Source organism: Triticum aestivum, chromosome 6B (genome assembly GCF_018294505.1).
Source record: "Triticum aestivum cultivar Chinese Spring chromosome 6B, IWGSC CS RefSeq v2.1, whole genome shotgun sequence".
Classification (NCBI taxonomy): Eukaryota; Viridiplantae; Streptophyta; class Magnoliopsida; order Poales; family Poaceae; genus Triticum; species Triticum aestivum.
The window spans coordinates 712,328,826-712,338,410 of NC_057810.1; positions in this window are offsets into that span (position 1 = coordinate 712,328,826).

Sequence of the window (9,585 nt, forward strand, 5' to 3'; positions counted from 1 at the left end):
TTAGAGGATTACAAGAAATTGTTGTACCCGAATTGCGAAGGTGACAAGAAAAAGTTGGGCACCACACTGGAATTGCTACAATGGAAGGCAGAGAATGGTCTATCTGACAAGGGATTTGGAAAGTTGCTGGTAATGATAAAGAATATGCTTCCAAAGGACAACGAATTGCCCGAGAGTATGTACGAAGCGAAGAAGGCTTTCTGCCCCCTAGGTTTAGAGGTGCAGAAGATACATGCATGCCCTAATGACTACATCCTCTACCGCGGTGAGTACGAGGATTTGAACGCGTGCCCGGTATGCGGTGCATTGCGTTATAAGATCAACCGCGATGACCCTGGTGATGTTGAGGGCGAGCGCCCCAGGAAGAAGATTCCTGTGAAGGTGATGTGGTATGCTCCTATAGTACCATGGTTGAAACGTTTGTTCCAAAATAAAGAGCATGCCAAGGCGATGCGATGGCACCGAGAAGACCGTAAGAAAGACGGAAAGTTGAGATTACCCGCTGACGGGTCGCAGTGGAGAAAGATCGAGAGAAAGTACAGGAAGGAGTTTGCAGATGACCCAAGGAACGTATGGTTTGGTCTAAGCGCAGATGGCATTAATCCTTTTGGGGAGCAGAGCAGCAACCATAGCACATGGTCTGTGACTCTATGTTTGTATACCCTTCCTCCTTGGTTGTGCATGAAGCGGAAGTTTATTATGATGCCAGTGCTCATCCAAGGCCCTAAGCAACCCGACAACGACATTGATGTGTACCTAAGGTCATTAGTTGAAGAACTATTACAGCCGTGGAGTGGAAAAGGTGTACGTGCGTGGGATGAGCACAAACAAGAAGAATTTGACCTAAAGGCGTTGCTTTTCATGACCATCAATGATTGGCCTGCTCTCAGTAACCTTTCAGGACAAACAAACAAGGAATATCGCGGATGCATGCACTGTTTGGATGATATCGACAGCATATATTTGGATAGTTGTAGGAAGAATGTGTACCTGGGACATCATAGATTTCTTCCGAGCAGGCATCTCGTAAGAAAGAAAGGCAAGCATTTCAAAGGTGAGGCGGATCACCGGAGGAAGCCTTGCGATCGTACTAGTGCTGATGTACATGATACGGTCAAGGATTTGAAGGTAATCTTTGGAAAGGGTCCTGACGGACAACCTGTTCCGAAGGACGCTTACGGACGTGCACCCATGTGGAAGAAGAAATCTATATTTTGGGACCTTCCCTATTGGAAAGACCTAGAGGTCCGCTCCACAATCGACATGATGCATGTGACAAAGAATCTTCACGTGACCCTGCTTGGCTTCTTGGGCGTGTATGGGAAGACAAAAGATACACCAGAGGCACTGGAGGACCAGCAACGCATGCACGGAAAAGACGACATACATCAGGGTCAGGCCAGCTACGCTCTTACCAAAGAAGAGAAGGAAATCTTCTTTGAATGTCTGCTCAGCATGAAGGTACTGTCTGGCTTCTCGTCGAATATAAAGGGAATAATAAATATGGTAGAGAAAAAGTTCCAGAACCTAAAGTCTCATGACTGCCACGTGATTATGACGCAATTGCTTCCGGTTGCATTGAGGAGGCTTCTACCGGAAAACGTTCGATTAGCCATTGTGAATCTATGTGCATTCCTCAATGCAATCTCTCAGAAGGTAATCGATCCAGAAATCATACCAAGGTTACAGAGTGATTTGGTGCAATGTCTTATCAGTTTCGAGTTGGTGTTCCCATCATCCTTCTTCAACATCATGACGCACGTCCTAGTTCACCTTCGTGAAGAGATTAACGTTTTGGGTCATGTATTTCTACACAATATGTTCCCCTTTGAGAGGTTCATGGGAGTCTTAAAAAATATGTTCATTACCGTGCTAGGCCAGAAGGAAGCATCTCGAAGGGCCATGAAAATGAGGAGGTCATTGAGTTTTGTATTGACTTTATTCCTGACCTTAAGCCGATTGGTGTTCCTGAATCGCGGCATAAGGGCAGACTGGATGGAAAGGCACGCTATGAGGGGATCAAATAATATGTATGGACGGACATTCTCTCACTGAAGCACACTACACAGTTCTACAGAATTCCGCCTTGGTGGCTCCGTATATGGAGGAACACAAGAATTTTCTACACTCCAAACACCCGGAGCAGTATGACGACTGGATTACACGTGAACAAACAAAGACTTTTAACGGTTGGTTGCAGACACGTGCCATGCATGATGGCGATATTGAAGATGACCTGTACTTGCTATCCCAGTTACCATCTTCGAATATAATGACTTTCAAAGGGTACGAGATAAATGGGAATACATTTTACACGATCGCCCAAGATAAGAAGAGCACCAACCAAAACAGTGGTGTCCGCTTTGATGCAACAACCAACACAGGAAAGGAAACATATTATGGTTACATAGAGGACATATGGGAACTTAACTATGAAGGTGGTTTGAAGGTCCCTTTGTTTCGGTGCAAATGGGTCAATATGACACGAGGCGGGGTAACGGAAGACCCGTAGTATGGAATGACAACAATGGATCTCAACAATCTTGTGTATGCAGACGAACCATTCGTCCTAGCCAATGATGTGGTGCAAGTTTTCTAGATGAAAGACATGTCTACCAGGCCGAGAAAAAGAAAAGATAAGGAAGCGAATGGATCATACGAAGAGCCAAAGCGCCACATAGTTCTTTCAGGGAAAAGAAACATCGTGGGAGTGGATGACAAGACAGACATGTTAGAAGATTATGAAAAGTTTGATGAAATTGCTCCATTCACAGTGAATATTGATCCGAGCATCCAGTTAAATGATGAAGATTGTCCATGGTTACGGCGCAAAGGGACACACGCGAAGAAAAAGTGTCACACCGAAAGATCCCACACTGGCATGTGATAGGCTTCACTATCATCACTTTCTTCTGTAGTGACTTTCCAGACTTATATATCTGTAAAGTGCCGCCTCGAACAAACCGGAGGGAATCTTTGTAATAGTTAGGGTACTTATGTGTTTTGGTATTTGAAACGCAAAGAAATTTTATGTGCAAAAACTGGATGCACTTCATCTACAAATTAGTTCGTCAAATAATTCAAATTTACACTATTCAAATTTGAAAACTACTGGCACTAACAGAAGGTTTATAATTTTTTGTAACTATAGAAAAAATATTTAGAAATATATAAATGAAAATAAATAAAGTAGAAAAGAGAAAAAACTAAATTTTTGTTGAGACAAAAACTAAATTAAAAAATTTAAACTAGTCAAATTCGAAATCTACTCGCACTAACAGAAAGTTTGTAATTTTTTGTACCTAAAGAAAAAATATTCAGAAATAAATAAAGTAGAAAAAAAACTAATTTTTTGTTGAGACAAAAACTAAATACAAAAAGCCTACCTACTGGGCCATAGCGGCCTGCATACGACTAGAAACCCAACCTGTAGTTGGGCCAGGACGCAGGCCCGCTAGCCCAGTAGGCCCAATAGGGCAGAGTAGAAGAGGTAGGCCCAGAAGCCTGCATTGGAGAGGAGCTCAATGCAGTGCCCGGGCTTATAAACTGGCCTCGGCGCTCCTCGACTAGCGAGGTGGGACTAAACTTGCGCACCGCTTAGAGCCAGTGCATCCCCTTTAGTACCGGGTCGTGGCTACAACCGGTACTAAAGGGGGGGCCTTTAGTACCGGTTGTAGCCACCACCCGGTACTAAAGGAGGTGCGCTTCCTGCCGCTTCGCCTGGCCAAAACAGATCTTTAGTACCAGTTAGTGGCTCCAACCGGTACTCAAGGTAGGTTCTATATAAAAAAACACTTAAAAAAATTTCGTCATTTCTCCCTCTGCTTCTTCTCCTCTGCCCCATCGCCGCTGCCCCTCGTCGCCGCCCCCGCCCCGCGTCATCATCGGCCCCGTCCCGCGTCGTCCCCATCATCACCGTCCCTGTCGCGTCGTCGTCCCGTCCCGCGCCATCGCCATTCGACCCCTCGCCTCGCCGTCGCCGTCACCTTGGATCGACCTCGCCTCGCCGTCGTCGTCGCCTGGACCTCGCCATCCCCGTCGCCTCGACCTCGCCCGCGCGCGCTGTGAGCCCCTTCCCCGGCCTCTCCTCCCTCCAATCCATCACGCCGCCGCCGCCGTCGGCCGCGCGCGCGCACACACACACTACACGCGCACACACACACACTCACACTACACGTGCACGCACACACATACACAATTTTTCTGTTTTTAGTTTTTAGTTTTTTTTTGTTTTTCTTTTTTTCATACAAAGTTTTGATTAATGTCAAATAGTATATAGAAATGTTAGAAATGTTATAGAAATGTCAAAAATTTAAGAAATGTTAGTTTTAGCTAGATGAATTAGATTAATTTCAAATTGTTATAGAAATGTTATAGAAATGTTAGTTTTTAGTTTCTTATAATTTTAGTTATACAAATTTAGAATTTACATATAAGAAATCACAATCCAATCATTTTAAAAATGTTACTTTTGTGGCGTATAGTATTTGTTCTCGACAATGCCCGGCCTGCATCCTCGTCGTCGACCCGTTCGCGGCGACGTCATGCTTCAGAGGACCCATGGACGGGATTGGGTTCCGCCGGGCTGGCGCTGGGAGGTGCTACCTTCAAGGGCTCGCCGCTTGGTGAGGAACCCGGGTCCCATCGTCGACCCTGAGCTCCTTTGGTGGCGTTCCCGTGGGCCACTTTCGGTGTCGGAGGGAGCCGGCCCCGCCGGAGGTGGTGCGTCGCCGTGTCAGTGAGGAGGACGAGCATGTCCGTCGCTACATGGCTGTTATGGACGTCAGGTTCTCCAATACCTGGCAGAGTCTTTGGGGAGATCACCGAAGCAATGATCCTGTGATGGTTCCTTCTCTTTGGGTGTCCACCGCCCGCGCCTCAGGAACTGCGAGTGGCCTAGATTATTCTGTAGTATTTGATCTTTATTAGCTAGCTAGCTAGTGATGTATTCGATATATAATATTCGAGACGATGTATTCGAGATTATATATTATTTGAGACGATGCATATTATGTACTATGATTCAGGATTTCCTCTTATTGATTGCATGCATGCATATTGTAATTTGAATACTAAATTGTTTTATATTTGTTCTGGATTTGTTAAATAAAAGTTATGGCGGACAATACTGGCAGAGAGGGAGAAGATGCCCTATTCGAGATCATACGCTCCCGTCGCGCGCCAGATAATCGAAGAAGAAGATGGCGGCTCCCAATATCTGAACAATACTGGGGAGGGTGATGATATGATATTCGATCGCGATGACCGAATTGATGAAGTCATGGATTACGATGGCGAAGAAATTAATGATTATGATGGCGAAGAAATTAATGATTATGATGGCGAAGAAATTAATGATTATGATGGCAAAGAAATTTTTGATCTTGATTAAACAGAGACCGGCGAGGTATATTTATATAAGCAGGCATCTAGTGATCATCACATGTTTTAAATGATTTGAAGATATATTAACGAATCGATCTTTCTTCTTTTCAGCCCTCCGGATCGAGCAAATCTTCTACAGGCAGAGTGCGAGGCCCGGGAAAAAAGTTGAAGGAGGGCGTAAACTACAACATCGATGCCATCAAAACTAATGGCGAACCAATAGCGCCTAAGAACATTGTGAACAAGTTCGTTCGTCAGTGCGGAGTTCTTGTGAAGGACAAACTCCCGATCTCCCTTCAAGAATGGAAACAGCCATCAAAGCCCCGTCCAGATCTTACTTGTATCGATGACAGAGCAAAGAAAAGCGCTTTGGGAAGATCTCATGGAACATTTCACCCTACCAGATCATTTCACAGCTGCAAATGTAGAGAAAGTCAAGGACGCTGCTCCTAGGAAGATGGCAATTGCATTCAACAACCACAAGAAAACTATATGGAATAAATACGTCAAAGCAGGAAAGAAGACTCCAGAATTCAAGGGAACACTGGAGAACCAAAGAGAACACTGGGACGATTTCGTGAAATTCAAGGAATCAGAATTATCTAACGAATGGTACAAAAAAACAAAGCCAATGCCGCAAAAAAGGAGCAATTCCATAGGCTGGGGCCAGGTGGCTATGCGGTGGCAATGGCTAAGTGGGATAAGTTTGAGCAGGATATGTGCTACGTCTTGAGCTTCCATTGGTTTTCCTCGAAGAGGAGAGGGTGATGCAACAAGTGTAGCGTAAGTATTTCCCTCAGTTTTGAGAAACAAGGTATCAATTCAATAGGAGGCTCTTCAAAAGTTCCACACACCTACACAAACAAACTGAGAACTCGCAACCAACGCAATAAAGGGGTTGTCAATCCCTTCACGGCCACTTGCGAAAGTGAGATCTGATAGAGATAGTATGATAAGATAAATATATTTTTGGTATTTTATAATATAGATGCAAAAAGTAAAGATGCAAATAAAAGTAGATTGAAAGCAAATATGATAAGAGATAGACCCGGGGGCCATAGGTTTCAATAGAGGCTTCTCTAAAGATAGCATAAGTATTACGGTGGGTGAACAAATTACTGTCAAGCAATTGATAGAAAAGCGCATAGTTATGAGATTATCTAGGCATGATCATGTATATAGGAATCACGTCCATAACAAGTAGACCGACTCATGCCTGCATCTACTACTATTACTACACACATCGACCGACTCCTGCCTGTATCTAGAGTATTAAGCTCATAAGAACAGAGTAACGCATTAAGCAAGATGACATGATGTAGAGGGATAAACTCATGCAATATGATATAAACCCCATCCTGTCATCCTCGATGGCAATAATACAATACGTGTCTTGCAACCCTTTCTGTCACTGGGTAAGAACACCGCAAGATTGAACCCAAAGCTAAGCACTTCTCCCATGGCAAGAAAGAACAATATAGTAGGCTAAACCAAACTGATAATTCGAAGAGACTTGCAAAGATAACTCAATCATACATAAAAGAATTCAGAGAAGATTCAATTATTATCCATAGATAAATCTGATCATAAACCCACAATTCATCGGATCTCAACAAACACACCGCAAAAAGATATTACATCGAATAGATCTCCATAAGAGAGGGGGAGAACATTGTATTGAGATCCAAAAAGAGAGAATAAGCCATCTAGCTAATAACTATGGACCCGTAGGTGTGTGGTAAACTACTCACAACTCATCGGAGGGGCAAGGATGTTGATGTAGAAGCCCTCCATGGTCGATTCCCCCTCCGGCAGAGTGCCGGCGAAGGCTCCAAGATGAGATATCGCGGATACAGAAGGTTACGGTAGTGGAAATTGTGTTTCGTGGTGCTCCTGGATGTTTTTGGGGTACGTAGGTATATATAGGAAGAAGAAGTACGTCGGTGGCCGCCTGAGGGGCCCACGAGACAGGAGGGCGCGCCCTACAGGGGGGGGGGGCGCGGCCTCCTATCTCGTGGCTTCCTCGGCAGCTTATTGACTTGCACTCCAAGCTCTCCGGATCACGTTCATTCCAAAAATCACGCTCCCGAAGGTTTCATTCCGTTTGGACTCTGTTTGATATTCCTTTTCTTCGAAATACTGAAATAGGCAAAAAAACGACAATATGGGCTGGGCCTCCGGTTAGTAGGTTAGTCCCAAAAATGATATAAATGTGTAAAATAAAGCCCATAAACATCCAAAAGGAGTAATATAATAGCATGGAACAATCAAAAATTATAGATACGTTGAAGACGTATCAAGATGCTGGCTGCACAGGTCACTCCAGTTACATTGAGCTGGCCCCCCAGGTGCAGAACTTGGTTCTATGCGCATGAGGGGGCGTTGGACCCGAAGACATGCCTGGTTTCGAAGAAGGCATGTCTTAAAGGAGCCGATGTTAAGTTAGTTCAATCAATACAAGAAGCTCGAGAGGGGGTGTTCACGCCCAACAGAGAGAACGACGAGCTCACGCGCGCCCTGGGAAATCTTGAACACCCGGGAAGAACATGAGGCAAGGGCGTTATTCCGTGGTATGAGGGCTTTTCTGACTTGAACACCGACTACAGAAGCCGTGCGAGAAGGAATATGGAGGAGGAGAAGAAGAAGAAGCTGGAGGACGAGCAGAGGAAGCAAGAAGCAGAACGGCTTCAAGGCCTAGAATCAGCGCACGCGGACTTGGCACTCAAATTGCAGAGGCAGCAGCAGCAGATCGACTCGCTTAGCCAGGAAAGGAGGTCTCAGCAGCGGCCGCAGCTAGCGGATGATCCAACATTGGATAGCACCGTCCCATCCATGCCGAGAAGCAGCGTGGGTTCCGCCCCGGGCGACGCACTGCTAGATAGATACCCTGTGGATGACATCATGGAGAACACTAACTGTGAGCTACACTTCAAAATAAAGAACATATCTATGAAGGCGGCGGACGCCGTTGCTTATACAAATCCCCCCGGAGCAACCTACCATTGCAGAGCGATTCCAGCCGGCTATGCTCGTGTCGTGGTTGATGAGGTGGTGGACCTATATCCGGGGCTAGCGCTTGACATTCCTGGAGGTGACGAGGAGCACACACTGGGAGAGGCCATACATCGTATCATCCTATGGAGAACGGATTGCATAATCTTTCGAAGGCCACCGACACAGCATGAGCTAGAGCTTGAAATCCCAGGAGGTGACGAGGAGCAGACGACTCCCACTCCTCCTAGTCTGGAACAACTTCAGGCCACTCCTCCTGCTTCAACTCAGCCAACGCGTGAGGCCACTACTCCTGCTTCTCAGCCAATGCGTGAGGCCACTCCTCCTGCTTCAACTCAGCCAACACGTGAGGCCACTCCTCCTGCTTCAACTCAGCCAACACGTGAGGCCACTCCTCCTCCTCCGAGTCCACCAAAGCGTGCCACTCCTCCTCCAAGTCCGACACCGCATCAGCCGTCTCCGTTGCCTCAGCAATCACGGAAGAGAGCCGCCGCAACTATGGTGCGTAGTGCTACAAGTCGAGGTAGTACAGGAGGTACAGGCGGAGGCAAGTGATTTCAATATGGTCCAAACCTCGCGCCTCTTCCGTAGAGGCCTTATGACATGACCAAGGAGCAAAATGAAGCCATAGTGAAGGCCCAAGTGGAGACCCATTCTGCACCAAAACCGGCACCGCCGCCAAGGGAGAAAGTGCCCAAGGATACGATTGACCACTTTATTCGTATGGCGCGAGCACCAGCTCCCAAGCCCGTTGACGGACTATGAGCGCCAAATCAGGAAGGCACATCAAGCACGGCAACAAAAGGGGTCGAGCTCGAGCTCGAGCCAAGTAGCTGGCCAAAAATGCGGGAAAATCGTTCCCCAGCTAGGAGAATAGGCGGCGCAATCGATCCCCCCGCTTGTTGTACCAACACATGAGAGTATCGGCGCCGGTCAGCTGGTAATAACCGACGAGCATAGACGGAACGATGAAATGCTCGGTATCACTGTTGAACAACTCCTCGAGATTGAGCCCATGCCTAAGCTTAAAGAGCATGACATAAAATGGAAATATGCCCGCGGTCAACCTTTGGTAAGGCCTGAGGAGGTCAAGAACCTCCCAACGATAATGTATCAATTGCATGATTGGTACATGAAAATTACCAAGAGTAACAATTGAGAGGGCCTCATGGTGAAAGTCAAGGAAGA